Source organism: Pieris napi, chromosome 3 (genome assembly GCF_905475465.1).
Source record: "Pieris napi chromosome 3, ilPieNapi1.2, whole genome shotgun sequence".
NCBI lineage: Eukaryota > Metazoa > Arthropoda > Insecta > Lepidoptera > Pieridae > Pieris > Pieris napi.
In genome coordinates this window covers 10,454,908-10,472,405 of record NC_062236.1, presented here as the reverse complement: position 1 = coordinate 10,472,405, position 17,498 = coordinate 10,454,908, and the positions used below count along the sequence as shown (strand labels likewise).

The window sequence follows — 17,498 nt, the reverse complement described above, 5'->3', positions numbered from 1 at the left end:
CACTAAAGTATTTCCGAACCAATTCGACTTAGGGTCCTTCAAGAAAAGAGCCTACCAATTCTTAAAAGGCCAGCAACACACTGCCGAACCTGGTGGCAATGTAAGTGTCCATGGGCACTCACATGTAAGGACTCAACATCAGGAGAGCCTCCTGCCATATAGTTAAATAAAAAAAAATCGTTTAAGTTTGTAAAATGTATGCTAAAAAAGAATATTTGATTATTAAAGAACTTACGCGATACCGATAAATAGGCTACTAAATAATCGAATCTAGAAATCCGAAAGCCGCGAAGTCAATAATCTCATCTATTAAGTATAAATGAGTTGTTTCTGGGTATAATTTCGATTGTGATGCATGCTAAGTGACTTATTAGTAGTTCGGGTGTGTGTGCTTACGCAATGTTCTGATAGCTGTCTTACGATCGCTTTTTATGGGACAGATACGAGACAGGTCAATGGTAATTTGGTAAATAAAATAGTGTCCAAGAATTAAAAACGTAAGCGATACCAATAAATATTGTGAAATAAGTAACTAAAAACTAAAAAAATAAATTTAGTTTACTTTTTCACAATAAAACCAGTATTTTTTGTTCATTACCATTTTCAGCCTAAATTAGGAATTATTTTTCACTTTTTAGTTTGATGTGCTTTAAAAGCGTGTTTTATAGTTTTTTTTAACTATATTTATTTTCTACTTTTTAGTCCTAGCAGAAATACGTGTTGTCTCAATTTAATCGTATTGCTTTGTGGACTTAAATAAATTCATTGTTTTTTCGAGATAAACCTTATCCTAAATGAAATTATTATATTGTCGCTGATTCTTTATAAGTGAACAAAGTTTGAATTAAATCTGTCCGTTTAAAGTGGGTCAAAATCGAGTCCGAAGGAGTCGGTTACATACATACATACATACAGGTGAAGCTAATATAAAGCGTGTAAAAATAGAGGATTTCTTCAACAAAATGATTAATGGTTAATTAATAAAATAAAATTTTCCATAATATTGATTTGTGTCGGTTTCCGTAACTAACTTAAAATTTGTAATTATTGTTCTGTAATGCTTTAATAACACTTAAATTCAAGAACTTTGTCTTAAATAATATAAACAGATAAATGTAATTTTAATTATTTTTTTATAACTAGCCTAGCTAATAATTTCTGATTAAATACTCCCAGCCTCCCGAATAATAAAATATTAATACCGAATCGAATCGATAACTATCCGTTTTATTATTGCAATAATTATTTCACGCGACGCAAAGCTAACACAGCTGCTCGCCAAATAAGGAGTCGCAATCATGTCGCGTTCCTTCAAACAATCTGAATGTGTTAATTCAGCAATTCGGACCAAAGAAAACTTGTGAGATTTGACGCGTCGGAAAAGTCTTTTTCTCGGTTCCTCCACTCGGCACCAGATGGCGGCGACGGAGGCCGGTTTTAACATATAAGTGAGAGGTCGACGCGGCTCGCGCATAGCTCCGGCACGGTTCGAAGTGAGCGCATTGCTGTCGACTAACTCAAACGCGCAGTGCACGATTACGAACTTTTGTGTTATCTGTGCTAAGAAATGGATATTCTCACCTTGGACCCCACTGGACTGTATTAATTACCTAAAATGGACGTCCGCACACTCGACCCGACCGGTCAATATTGACGATGGCCAGGAGTTTGGACCCTACCGGTGTGTATTGAACTTTCTTATTAGAATCTTACCAGAATGGAAGTATTGGATCCTACCGGACAATATTAACTCTCAACATGATCGGGCTAGACCCAACGGAAATCTATTGAATTTCTTCACTTAAATCAAGATGTGTTGCGGAAGACGTAAAATATCAACAGGCACACGTCCGGAAGAAACCTCGTCGTGTAGAAAGAGGAGGTTTAGGAGTGTAATTTAATTGGCTGCTCGATAACAACGACTGTAAATACTAATATAATGAAGGCGGACGATTTGACAAGGTCATCGGTTGGAAATCAGCTGACTGCGGTGCAAGCAGGAAGTACATTCAGCAAAAGATGTCTCGTAGAACATTTTCAAATTTAGAACGCGTTCGACAGATGCATACCATTTATCGAAGGTGAGTTAAATTCTTATCGTTTACCTTATATTTTTATAACTTGTGTTTACCAGTTCCTTATTATGCATACGTAAAGTAAGATAAATTATGGTATTTTTTCAACGTTCATATGTTTTTTGTTTTTAAATAGATCATAGTAATTAGTGCAGAGCAGGTATTGACATAAATTTATGATGCTGTATGTGTAACCTAGATTTCGTGTATTATTTATTACTTTTTTAGGTAACAGTTTTGAATACCATCGCACTTTTTTGACGATACTAATTATTTAGGAGTCTCGGAGGACCTTCATTGGAACACCTCCAAGTGAGTTTTGCTCCGGAAAATGTGATCACTTCCTCACTATTCAAGTCACGATTCACAACGGACCCATCGTCCTCAAAATCATTTTCACGAGTAAAACTTGTAGACGCCATCACTATAAATCTGAAAATGATCGCGAGAAATCAGTGTTGATTATGTATGTAAAGCCAAGTTTCAAAAAATGCAAATAAAATAACGCACTTTCACGTGAAAATAAAAAAGAAACGGATTTATAAAGTAAACTTTGCACTGTAAAACTAATTACCGCTAGTCTAGCATAAACCACATTCAAAATGGCCGATTAAGTTTATAAAATTAATAGGGATGTGAAAAATAATCGATTTTTTTTAAAGTGAAAATCGATTTTTGTATTCGATTTTAATATTAAAAATAATTGAAAATTCGGCGACCAAATATTCATATACTAACTCTAACCTAACCAATCTAAATAATATTTGTTTTTGTGGACAGCTCCGATCTAAATAGTAATTGTTTATTCAAGCCTCGGCTTCTCGGCGTCCTGGTCGCCTTCGGCGACCAAATATTCATATACTAACTCTAACCTAACCAATCTAAATAATATTTGTTTTTGTGGACAGCTCCGATCTAAATAGTAATTGTTTATTCAAGCCTCGGCTTCTCGGCGTCCTGGTCGCCTTCGGCGACCAAATATTCATATACTAACTCTAACCTAACCAATCTAAATAATATTTGTTTTTGTGGACAGCTCCGGCGCTACGGGAAATGCAGCCCCTCCACCCTTGCGTACCAAAGCACAGGCATTTTATTCAAGCCTCCGCAACCTCGGCTTTTTGGTCGCCTTCGGCGACCAGCCTCAGCCGCTACAGCTTTCATAATGCCTGTGCTTTGTTACAGCGGGTGGGGGCTGCTCTTCCTCCGCGCCTCCGATTATTTATATACACTCTAGGGGTAAGACAGACAAGACCACGTGGATAGTGGGGTGCTCTGATTCGGTTTTGGGTACTTTTTGGATATTAAAGTAAACACTTTATTCTAGTAAAAATTAAATAATATAGAAAGTTGCAAACAATGAAATACAAGTACTAATTAGAAAATACAGACGAGTAGGTATCGATCATTTCAAAAAATTTCGGAACCCTATAATCTATCAACACGAAATTAGGTTAATTTCAATGTTGATTATTCTATAACTTTAAATTTCAAAAATGAGGAAATAATCGATAAATAAATAAAACGATTATTAACAATCGATAAATTAAAAACACGATTTTTTTAAGTGAACGTCACATCACTTATAACCAATAGAAAAGTAGAAAATGGCGGATTGTTTACAAATTTTAATACATTACACAAAACTTTAAATTTTTTATAAAAATATTAAGACGCGTTTCCGGAGCAAAACTCACTTGGAGGTGTTCCAATGAAGGTCCCCCGGACACTCCTAGATAATTAGTATCGTCAAAAACGTGAGGTGGTATTTAACACCCAACCCCTTTTTTAAATCAAATACAGGTTAACATCTTCAACGTGGCTACTATTTTAAATTCTCAGCGTTTGATCATATTTTTAAGTAATTTTATAACTCACATCAACCTAATTCGTCAAAAGTGCGTTTTAAGCAGGAAACCGTCAAAAAAAGGTTTTAATCGAAACATTTTAATTTTGTGCCCGAATTTCGGACAGTATCGCAATTTTTATGGCACCGACCGCGAGTTCGTTGACCGGACATATTTTATTTCATCGCGCGCTTCCACGTACACACACAAACTGCACACACACAACGATAACACCACTCACACACTCAAAGCACATCTCCGCATGTTTGCGTATACTTCGCAAAAACATCTCGCTCATTTGTAATATTTATGGACAATGGCGATAGTATCAAGTAATTAAAATCATGTTGACACAAACAAACATTTAAATAAGAATCGTTTCATTAACCAATTTAATAACGCGCCCGTCGTCGAGATAGCCTACTTGCAAAATCGCAATATCGTTTCTGCATGTATTTATTTCACAATAAAGAAACGGCTATGTCATAATATGTCGAGATTAAGAAAACGTGTATTGCGCCTGTGTTTGCCGAAATATTCCAGTTCAACAACCCGGCGAACGCCCGATCGGGAGTTCAAAATAGACGCGGACATGCTTCCTCGCCGCTCTTCGGCGACATTACGAAATTAACGCGCCATTTTATTCACACAAATTTTCAAACTACTTCCAATCAGTTTGTCGGTGTCGGACTAGGGCGGAATTTGGGAGCATTGTGTTCCGTGAACTTTAATTGCGATGAGTCAGGGGCAGATAGGTGCTCCGTTTCGCAGATGTTGCGGCGATTAAGCGATATTAAGTTACCGAATGACCTTCCTTGACCCCGGTCGAGGTGCAGGCTGGCCTGTTTTTGGCATTGCGTCATCATAGGTCACTACCTTCCTAGCTTGGGTTTTTGCTCATAAACTTATGCCTCGCACGTGGACTTCTTCCTTTGAGCATTTAAACTCATGCCGGCTTTTTGGTAAACTTATATGGCCAAGACGAGTTGTGTCGTAACCTAATGTGGTGTAATTTGATTATGATAACGCTTGGCGACGTTTATACATTATCTGTGAGATTGTTGATAGAAGTTTTTACATAGTTTATGGTCCGACAGATAGCTTAAATGAGTAATGTCACGACTTTTAGGCAAAAAAGAAACACGAAGAAATGTTTAGCCGATAGCACGTTAAGGAAGTGAACAAATGTAAAATATAGTTACTGTCAAACAATGTTAAAAAAGTATAGTAGGTAGACGAAAATTATATCCATAAACAATTTTATACGTGCTAAATAATTAACATTTTAAAAGTTTTTATAGCTTAGTCGGCTTGCTTAGTATTACATAGAAATATAAATGTAATATAAAGATTTCATTCGTTATTGGAAATCATCGAAATAAATCAATACATCAAAATAAAACTGAGAATAACTTGTACATATCAATAGTAGAAAATCCATTTAGAAAAATATCAGATAATAAGTAAAAAGTATTCTTTGTATTCTCTCGTTGGTAATGATAAACATTATAACCATACGTTTTTCCTTTAACAGTATTGCCAGAAATATAATTAATGTACATCGATATTGAACATGAATTAGTATTGCAATATGCATTTTTTCCATCGCAAAATGCAACTACAAAGGTGCACCACAAGGCCAAAGGACAGCTGGTGTGTCTAATTAGATGTTTTATGTTTAAATAATTAAGTGAACTTGTGCTCTAGCAGGTGCCTCGCTATTTATGCAAGAACAAAAATCCTTTTTTTAATATCAAAATGCTATTTATCAATTTCGAAATGAATAATGCGAAACCTTTTCTTCACTGAAGTGTCCTTTCACTTGGACCGACTACTAGCTGGTAGTATACCATTTGAGAAGTTGTTCGGACTAATACCTGCAGCTGAGTTTCATCATCGGACGTCAAGGCAGAATACAAAATACCATCCGTATCACGTCCGTCGTTCCACAACTGAGCGTTGAACCAGCTGCCCACTGAAGTATTTCCGAACCATTTCGACTTAGGGTCTTTCAAGAGAGTACCAATACTTAAAAGGCCGGCAGCGCGCTTGCGAGCCTTCCGGCAGTGCGGGAGGGAGTACATGGGCGGCGGTAACACTTAACATCAGGTGAGCCTCATGCCCGTCTGCCTTGTGTAACATAAAAAAATCCAAAGTTTAAATTACATATATCCAAATAATCGCGATTCTATTGCTTCCATAGTACCACTATTAGAGATTAGGTTGGCTCGTGAATAATGTTATTTTGATTATTCTAAATTAATAAACAAACAAAACCAAACATTCAGAAATCTACGAAATTACTACATTATATAAATATATCCTATTTTGGTAGCTATACAAGTCAATAAACTTTACTAGGAAACTGGTTTTAAGTCTTTAATACGTATTCTATTTAATTAAGGCATTCTTTAGTTATAAAATGACTTTGATATGAGCTGACAAAGTTATCAGCCATAGCATTTTACTTTGTAATATAGATTATTATTTAATATTAATATAGAAGATATACGTTCGTTTTGATTTTGAAAGAAATATAATTTAAGGACTTACACTCAAACTTAGTATTATATTTAAGAATTAACACAACAACTACAAAAACACTTGCCAATACAAAAGTATCAGTTACATATTCTTATTGTTCAATTAAAGCCCATGTCGCTCTTATTTAAATACTAATTAATTATAATAAGTTTAATTAATTTTTCACATTACATTAATAGATACATCTAATCACAGCTGAATGCCACGGAATATTGTTCGTAATAAAAGTCCTTGCCGAAAGGTCAAAATGATCCAATATCCTTACTTGATTGACAATAAGGTAACAATTGTATAATACAGAAACAATAGAACTTATTTATGCACTTAACCTTTTATGCCCCAGATAAATTAATACTTACCTTAGATAAGTTTAAAAAAAAAACGAAACAAATCTGATTAATTCTATATTAAATTACAAATTAATTACTATGTTATGTTAATTAAATTTTCCATAGTTATAGTATGTAAATAATTTTTGCAATTCTTGTACTCTCTACCCTTTGTCGGTGTTTCTTTTTCATTATTCCACATTAGGGTTGCCTGGAAGACATCGCTTGTTAGCGATAAGGCCGCCCGTTGCCTTATAACTTTTTGTAACATGTTTTTTGTACTTTTGTTATGTGTATGTTTGTGAATAAGGTAATAAAGCATAAATAAATAAGTCAAAATCTGTGGGATTGTCGTATTGATTTTTTGATTTCCTTTAATTTCTATGCGTTACAAACCAACATTATTGGAATTAGCGTTAAATATGAAATGCCCCAACAAAATACAATAAATGTTGTGGCATTTGGGCACAGTGCGTAAGACAGTAAAACCAAAGGTCAGTGAAGTCAGTTAGTGGGTCAGAGCGACTGCATTAGCTTCAGTCGAACTTGCCAATAGATCTTACATAACGAACATTGCATAAGTCTTGCGTTCACCTGTTGTGGCTTAACTTTATACAACATTCAGTTGTTTTTAAAACATTTCACATTTTATCGCGGAACCGATAATGAGGGTAACAGGGAATTGCCTTCTACCGCCATCTAAGTTTGTTGTTACGTTTTCAAGAGAATTTAAAAATCGTTAAAGAACTAAAAAATCATTATCATAAGTAACTACTTGAATAAGTATTGCAATACAGCGATGAATTAATGCTGCCAGCGTTAAAGGTACAATGCTACAGGGACCAAACTTTTAAACTTGTATTAATTTTAAATTATTATTATTACTATTAAGAGAATGGTAAATACTGTATTATTATATAAATTTGAAATTAAATGGAGTTTAGCGGCTACTTTAATAGGAAAATCTAATATTTGTTAGTTAATATTTTTTTCATAATGTCATTCAAAAAGTCCTATAAAATATTCAAACATGTATTTTCCGTCTTTATTTATCTAGACAGTACCTTTATTACAGGTATAATACAAGGAAAACTACTTGTTATTTTGTATATCTATGTTCCCTAAAAACTTGAATACAAAATGAATGCTCAGGAATGTTTACAATACATATAATATACCTATAGTTATAAATGAAATCACGCGGTAGGATGTTGACCCCTTAATTGCCTTTTCTGTATGTAAAAAATTCTCATCTATATTGGCTTAGACACATTTGGGCATATAAAATTGGATAAAACTCAAATAGTCCTCCCACGTTGTAATTTGTATCTTTTTTATGTATTAAAGTGCATCACACAATAAAGCTATAAATATATCAACATACATATATTGGGTGTGGATATTTTTCCAACACAATAAAATCTGTAATAAAAACGAAGATACTATGACGCACTAATTTGCAATAGAACTTAAATTTAACGATTTTATTTGTTTTTTTTTTAAATTGATTAACTTATACGTTCGTTCCATTATTTTGTCGAACGTTAAGGCCGATTTACATTATCTTAGTGTTTAGGAGAGTGCTTTAGGATAGTACTTTAGTTGAAACATGTAAACGCTACTTGCTTTAGTAAACGCTACGCTAAAGAACTTGCCTTTCAAGTTGTACTAAAGCACTCTCCTAAACACTAAGATAATGTAAATCGGCCTTTACAACAAGCAGCTTCTCAATTTAGACTGTGTCTATTGTGTGACAAATCTATTTTTTTATTCGTATAAGTCAATGGCACTGCAGCGATGCCAATATACTAGATATGATGAGCGCGGGAGCATTCACCCGCACATCCACCTAATCAGAGTACCTCGTACATTTTGTTCCTGGAATTTAAAAGCTTTTAAATATTCTCTTTTTAGCCAGCATATAAAGCACATTTAAATAATTATTTTTAAACTATTTTCTATTCAATTGTTTTGTAATAAAATATTCAAATTCGCGATCCAATAGTTTCTTGATATAATTAGTAAGTTATGACTTGACATGTTTGACGTGTTATGTAACGGCTCACCAACGCCACGGCGGCGGATAGCGAAACAAATGTAAGCAAACTAAGATTTATTTTGATTTCTCTAAAATCTAATATCAAATGATTTTTACAAACAATATTATATAGAAAAGTCGTCAAATTTATAAAAATATTGACGTCAAAGTTAATTTTAAAATAAACTATTAAATGCTCACGAACCTCCCGATTCAAATAATACCTATACGTTATCAGTCAATCCACTCATTGCGAAATAAAAATATTTCAAATGTTAAAGTATGCGTAACCATGATAACGCGTGATAACACACTCGAAGATACAGGTGTGTGTTGTTCCCCTCCAACAAATTTCTGCTACTCTAGTATTAAAACTAAAGTCGCAGCTCACCAACAAAACCTCTCGTAGGCACACATGCTCTGATTCTCAACAAAATGTATGTATGTTGTGAAAATACGTACATTGTATTTTCAACACGTAGTGTTACGTAAGTGGCTGTATCTCATAGCAGGGAACGTGTGTTAATACTTAATAGGTGCAGTTTCCGCATTTACTTCTTAGCAACTCAAACGTGAGAACAAGAGAGCATCAACCTTATATTAAGAAAAAGGTGTCTTTTTAACATCATTCATGACTTTATTAACATATTTAAAACAAAATATATGTGTTTTAAAATACATTTTAAATATTCAAAAGGGAAATTGAAAAATGTTTGTTGGCCTAAGTTTAAAAATTGACCATAAGAGAAGGAATGCGTCAAAATGTCGTCATTGGTAGTAATGACGCGCCTACACGCGCTCACGCACACCTCTGCCCACGTGCCCACATGCTCATCCTACATTGAACTAGGTACGTCATAAGTTCATCTCTCGCAGTTTCTGAGAGCCTGGTACCGCATCTCCCCGTAATAAGCTGAAGATAAACTCGCTTTTCTTGATCTTACACCATTTATATATTTACTTCCGCGTAACTTTGGTATTTAGTTTCAAAGGTTGGCTTTGACTAGAAAGATACGTGCCATTAATAAAACACCAAATTCGGGTGATTGTTACATTATATATTTTACCAATCTTTAATATAAAACTTCAATGACCTTAATTTTATAAATTCTTTTATTACCACTACGTCATCCACTAGTTATTCAACCTTCGCGGGTTTTTTCCAACTCTTGCCAAGTTATATTTTCCTAGTATAAAGTGTTCTAGTTGACGATCCAAGCGATCACAATACGATGAGAGCGACAAGTGCCGCGCACATCTTGATTTTTTTTATATTTGAATAATCTATTTCCCAATGAAAAAAATAATTTTAATTACAAAAAAAAATCGAGTACAAATATTTTAACAGGGCAAGCAACGCCATCTGTTGGTGACTGGCAGAAGACAAGCTAGCGATGAATAAATAATACATAAGGCAAATTAACTATCCATTATCTTGACACTCAATGTGCACAATTTGAAGGAATATTTAAGGCAACGTGTCGTCGGGTTTAATTGAACAATGACAGGTGCACAGCCTGTTCTCCAAGGATGCCCACTTGGGCCGGTGCATTGGGCCAAATGACAACACTTTTTGCTCATAGTACTAAATAATTACTATATTGTTATTCGTTTTATGTAATATAGGCATCTTGACAGCTGTAACACAACATTCAATATTATCTGTAAACAAGTTGCGATAAACTATCTATCCTCTATACTTAACTATTGCAGAGTTTATCAACGATCATACGCACGCAAACATTTTATGCAAACCAACAAACAATTTTAATAATAAAGAACACGTATAAAATATTGTTAGGTTTTTGTTGCGTCAGAACTTTAAAAAACGGCAGAAAACATTCATCTATTACGTATATTGCGCAAATATTGCGCTTTAAAGGCACCGACAAATATTTTTGCAATAAAAGTGTTTTTTTAAAAAAGGTAATCGAGTATGAGGTGGTCTCTTTAACGAAAATCTCTTTTTATGCAAAAAGGTTGCATTGTTTTGCACTTCGCAAACGATGCCGACATAAATGCCGAAATGGCCATTCTATTATCTAGTAATGTATGTGTTATTATCACGGTAATAAAACATAGTAATATTATTATTTTAATTGTAGCAACACTATTATATAATTGTTTAACATGATTTTAATAATCTTGATGTTTCGAATAAAAAGTAGGTGGTTTGTAAAGACTAAAAGTAGGGTTATGGATGATTTTAAACTATTCTAATGGCGAATTATTTTATGTAGATGTTCGCTAAAACACTCTATTTAAATATACTTAAACTAGAGCATATTGTAAATGCAAATAAAAAGAAATATGTAAAACGCAGATGGCACCTGACGTGCATTAAAGATATTAGCTATTGAAAAAAACCGGTCAACTTTACACACATATTTATAAGTTAGTGTTATATTACATCAGGTTATTATAAACAAGGAATTTACTTTTAAATAGATTGAAAATGGCTGTATAGAACTAAATAGTGATGATAGTTTTCAAACTTTTATTAACAGATGAACAATTATTAGAAAAAAAATACCATATTCAATTAAAACTAATAATAAAAGAGACACCTGTTGAATAAATACATTTCTTAATTTATTTTTCTTTTGTTACAGATGTTACAGTTTTCCGCTATGAACACATCGTCTGAATCTACATCGACAACTACAACGACGTGGAAGTTTATATATAACCTCCGTAGTTATTCCGTCGATTTCTATAATCTATGACCTATCAATTTCGTGTTAAATACTCATTAGTATATAAGTTGCTGTCGACTGATCGTTCTTTCGTTAACTGCACATATCTTTCATGCATTTGTATTTACATAAATTATTTTTAAATTAAATTTAGTTTAAGTTCGATGCATTTTCGCTAACAAAATGAAGTTTTATAATTTTGAGATTAACATTTTGTCAGTGACGTGACATCGTATAGGCTAAGCATAAGACAAGCATACAGAGGCAAGGGTTTTTTGAATGGTTTTCCTCATATATATTGTACATTTCCCGAGAAACCTTCAAAATTTACCACATATAAAAGAATATATTAGAGTTAAGATTGTATGACCCCTCTATTAACATTTCGCGTAAATTGAGTTACCATTTTGCTTTTGCTATTGTAAATAAAAATGCTTGTGCGTAATTCTTATTTTGGACTGAAATATAGCTTTTTTATTGAGTTTTATGAATTCAGTGTTGCCAATTAAGACTGAATGGGACCTAAATGTGCTTATCTTAAAGGCTAAATCTTTCGGCTAAATCCCATCCTAGGATAACTAGATTATTTATATTAATCCGAAACTGACATTGATGTATATTTAGTCTAAATAAACTACAACTTGGTGTATCTAAGATTTGTATCACATTGTATGTATGTTAACTGTTATTGACTTTACGTATTAGTTAAGTATGTAATGTAATAAATATGTTTATACAAGATCTTATTGTTTTATTGACAAACTTCCATAATACTTTATATCCGCCATAGAGATGACAATCAACTCAACTAATTTATGTACTTCATACAAAATTATCGAGAATTAATTGGTTTGGTATTCAATTAATAATAATAATAACAAAAGCCTTTATTGCTGTAATTACATATATCTCAATTACTCTAATTTAAATCTGGACGGGTTTAAAGCAAAATTAGGATTAGGGAATTTTATAAAACACATAACATTCAAAAGATTCTACAAATACTATTATGTCCAATTAAATATCACACACAATATCGTACATCGATGTGACGTCTATATAATATATCTGAGGAATCTTTATAGAATAAAATAAAAGAATACGGTACGTTTTGCTACAAATGCGGCATGTTCAGAAGATATACATCGATTAAACGAAAATAGATATATAACACTAGTCACTATGTACTTTTGTAAGACGTAATTAAGAAATGCACCAATATCTCTTATAAACCCTGGTTGATAATATGCAAGATTTTTTTAGACGAAAATTATAAAATATAGATAAAAGTTTATACGGTAATTGTCGAATTTAAAAAGTTCCTTTAAACGTAAAAACGTAATATTTTTTAAAAATCTGTGCATCAATGTATCAGACGTAATAACAATATAACTATTATCACCAAAACAGGTTAAAGAGAACTCGCTGGTATTATGCAAAATGTGCGAACTCGCAAAAAACATATCATAAAAGTCAATTGTTGCAACAATTTGTGTGTTCACTTATTGTTTGCGTATAATGGATTTTAAAGAAATATTAAAAGGATGTTTGAATATATATTTCGGGCTTCTAAGATATATATATCTATATCTTTATTACTTTTACTACATGTATACATTAAAAATGACTGAATAAAAGCGTGCTCTTCCGGAAGTGAAATGTATTCTAATCACAAACTGCTTCACTTATTAAATTAGATATGTTAGCTAAAGGGCAATCCGTTTAAGACAAATCTAAAAATAAACTTAATCAAAAGTGCGTTTTAAGCGGGACTGACTGATTTTATTAATTGTAGATTAACAACGGTAACAAGGTTAAGGTTGGTGGACTCAGTTTCCGCGCTTAGACTCATTATTGGTCCTTTGTGCGTAAATTCCTGGCTAATTTAGCAAGCCTAGCTCCTTCCAGTGTCTCCTGGGCACTTCACAGGCTTCACGGAGGGTTCCGAGGATTTCTGCACGTTGTTAAGCCACAGCCTCGCATTCCAGGACTACGTGGGTGACTGATTCCTCTGCGCTGAAACAGCCTCTGCACAAGGGGCTGTCTGTCGCGCCTAGGACCAACGGTAACATTCAAAGTCAATGTCAGTCATGCCCTAATCCCGAACGCCATAATCAACGCAATGATTTTATATCTCCCAGAAGATTCTAAAATATTAATTACAAGCTGTTTCCACATATTAATTTGTACGTTAGGTACAGGGCAATCCGTTTAAGACTCAAAAAAACTTGTTTTAAGCGGAACAAAAGTGCTTTAAGCGGGAAAGCATGTTATGATTACTTCTCTTGAGTGATTGGGATTTTATTGATTTTAGATAGTCTATGCTAGTGAGCAGAGTCCTAGTGCTTGCGCTTCTCGTTCATGGCACAGCCGTGAAGTTTTCTTCCTACATGTGCATTTAACACTTACTCGCACTTGAAGGAAAACATCGTGAGGGAATCGGCGTCCCTTAAACTTAATAATAGACCGCGAGTCAAGCATAGTGGACTGAGCCTATTAAAAACAAAAGAAGATCACGAAAAGGATACAGAAGTCATAGACTAAAGGTAAGCGCAACTGGATTTTTGTATAGTCTATGGATTACCATAGACTATAAAAAAGCTTTGACTATTACCTATTAAGGTAATATTTAGTCTCGTAGGGCGTTTGTAAGGAATTTTGCGTCTGCTTTTTAATCATTTCTTAAGCAGAGGCTCGTTATACCCAAATTCCAAACGCGTTCAAACAAGTCTTGGAGATTTTGGTGCTTAAGGGGGTTTAATATTCTCTTTGGTGGTCTTATGAGTAATAGGTACTAACTAACATTTGATGAATCGTCTAGCGGTAACTATGTAGCTAGTTACTAGTGTATGTAGGACTGGGACCCGTTACCACCTAGTGTTGTGTCCTTATCGATATTTTATCGATAATATCTTAAATTCGCTTAAAATATTGTGAAATATCTTAAATTTGTATGTGTTATTTGTAAATAAATATTTTGTACCTAGATCAGAGATTGAGATAATGATTTAATCGATAAATCACGTTTATTGTTTTGTTTATATAATAATGTGAAATATTTTAATGCTAGTGGTTTTCCTTACAAAATTAAGAATATAATGAGGTGCAGTATGATCTTATCACTTAGTAACGAATATGTGTAAATACAGATAATGAATCATTATATTAATTTTACATTGAAACAACTCAGTATAAGTTTAAAAGTTAAGGCATCGGTGGCCATGATGCAAAACAGGTAAAAAAGTGAAGCAATTATCGAGAACAGTCTTTAATTAGGCAATATAGCTTAACTCCCTTGGTGCGGTGACCCAAAGTGATGCTTGACCTGACTGAATCAAAAGAACGCCGCTTTCTTGCACTTCTCAGTCACTTTGAAACCGCGTAAAGCCATCTCCTCGGAGTTTTTACAGTGATATCTAGACCAGTCGGAATCCCAAGACATCCCTTTATAATCCTTCTTACAAAGTATAGTGCTGTGGCTTTTTTTACCCGTATTGTGTTTGGCTTTCATTATAGAAATATATAGGCAAGATAAAGAGAAATAATTTAGATAAAATATGCTCATATTTCGTCTACAAAGTTACATAAAACATTTGACCTTTAATTAAGACCAAAGAATGTTGACACTTAAATTTACCAAGCACAATGCAAATTGTGGCAAAATCAGCTTTAAATTTTATCCGTGTCGCGTGGACTTTATCGCTTACTCAATGTCTGTGGTGTCCTAAAATGGCGCAGCGCCACCTGTTGGCATTAAACAGGTTGTCTGGATCGTAATATTACTAGATGTAAGAGTTGATTCTATGCGTACTTTATCGTGTCGATAACAAAAAAGGAATAAATGGAATATTTTTCGACAAGCGCTCGTGTACAGGTGCCGGGGCATCTGTTAAAACTTTTGTAATAACTCTATAAAATTAGTTAAGGCTTCTTTAAGTCTAATTTACTAGATTTTAAGTAGTTATTACGATGATAATTTCATTTTTAGATTAAGACTTATGTTTTCACTGCGTTGTTTTCTGATAAGTAAATAGATAGCTTTGTAAGTAGTTTAGTTTTACATCAAAAATTATTACATTAAAGTTGTTTTTTTTAAACAAATCTAAAGCATATTTGCTTTGGTTTTGATATGGTTATTGTGAAACTTTTAGTATTAGTTAAATGTATATGAATGGTATTATACAAGTATTATAAATTATTTAACTGAATTCTATAAAATGTATAGAAATGCTAAAAAATAAAATTATAAATAAAAATTATGGCCTCCCTAAACTCCTTTAACTGTTAAACAGTTTAAACTGTCACCTTTGTCCTCGTTTTAACATACTGAAAGTAATTTTCGATAATATTGTTCCCCTGGCTGGAAAGTGTACTGCAATCGATATTAGAATATCGATAGAGCACATCCCTCGACAGGATCAGGGATACGCGGGCAGTGGCGCAGTGGGTCGGCGGCCGACAGGAATGCGGAACACCGCTACACACCGCACACTTCGACGGATATATCCTAAGATTAGAGGTATTGTTTTTAAATAAAAATGATTTTTAACACTACCTTCTTTAGTCGCTTAAATAATTGCAATCTACAGAAAGCCTTAAGTGTTCGCTGAAATGTTTTTCGACGACAATAATTTGATAATTATATACTATAGTATAAATTACAATATCTTACAGACTTATATTAAATTAGTATGTATAGTATTTTTTGTTTTATACAATGAAGGCTGTCAAAAATATCTCCAGACGCATCCCTAAGGACCAATACCACGTGTAGTCTAATTTAACGGTAACCATATAACTTAAAATCAGGCGTTAGGTGCCGATAAAAAATGATTCTCTCATGGGTAAAAAACATAGTCCTGTTACTTGGGGTACTGACCCCAAGATATGGGGTGGAATGACCTATTTAATTTGAATAGGGTCATTATAGGAACATATTGGATGCATGTTAGAGGCAGATTAAGTAATTGGGCCTTTGTTAAGGATTCATGATAAATAATTCTACGGAACGAGAAAACCGCCGGTTATCATACAGCACTTGTAATATCTAGATTTTTATTTGCAATAAATAATTTAAAAAATAGAACATTCTAAACTCCTAGTTATTACGGCAATTGAAGCACTAAACAATATCTGGGCGTAAGTTGTCTTTCCCTTGATAGCTTAGTTAATTTAATATTAATGTAACACAATGACACTATAACCTCTATGATCTAAACCTCAGGGCACTGCGATCCTTTTTTTTTCCTTGGCAAAAGTCTGACACACGCTGTGGACTTTTTGACTCTATGGCGTGCGTGACATGCATTATTAGCGGCAAATAAATCTTAAGGAATATCAAATACAGACTTTCGATAATAAACGTATAACCACCACAGGTAAGACACCACTCCTGTCATCTATATTTTAGGCATAAAGCAGAGATTGACTAGTGTAATGCAATTCGCTGTAATTTACTGCTAGTTGATTTGTCTATGACGCTGTATTCTAAATTCAATTTTCAAATACGAATTATTATTGAATTTGGTTAGAAAACGCTGAAATTTGCCTCCATTTATTATATTGAGTTATTTAAGTGACAAACTAAACTGTATACACCGACACGGTAAAAACGTTGTAAACAATGAAATTAATCAAAAATTATGTCTTAATTGAATGACGTAAACGATATATGGCCTTCGCTCACATTTAAGCCTACTCAATGAAACAAAAATGCAGTTGAAAACCGCATTTTTTTATTAAAAAATAAATTAAAATAATATGACCTTTTAATTTAAAGGTATGCTATGACATTAATGAAATGTTTTATATGAATTTCGGCTCACACGGTGAAACTGTGACTGCCATATTTTAAATAATATGAATCTTCATTACCAATAATTTAGTATCTACTCTTTACTTAGGTAATTATTGTCTATAATTTCAGTTCATAATGCATAATCTTTATTCTAAAATATAAATGAATCTCA

The 17,498-nt window shown here is 33.3% G+C and overlaps 2 long non-coding RNA genes across 2 annotated transcripts; one reads left to right on the top strand and one right to left on the bottom strand.

The window, feature by feature from the left end:
• The first annotated feature begins 1,213 nt into the window (after positions 1 to 1,213).
• LOC125063547 lies at positions 1,214 to 12,270 on the top strand. Its single transcript, XR_007119531.1, has 2 exons — positions 1,214 to 2,081; positions 11,446 to 12,270. It is a non-coding gene; the product is annotated as an uncharacterized LOC125063547 (long non-coding RNA).
• On the bottom strand, positions 2,303 to 2,810 carry LOC125063546. Its single transcript, XR_007119530.1, has 2 exons — positions 2,586 to 2,810; positions 2,303 to 2,507 (listed from the first exon to the last, which is right to left on the bottom strand). It is a non-coding gene; the product is annotated as an uncharacterized LOC125063546 (long non-coding RNA).
• Positions 12,271 to 17,498: the final 5,228 nt, after the last annotated feature.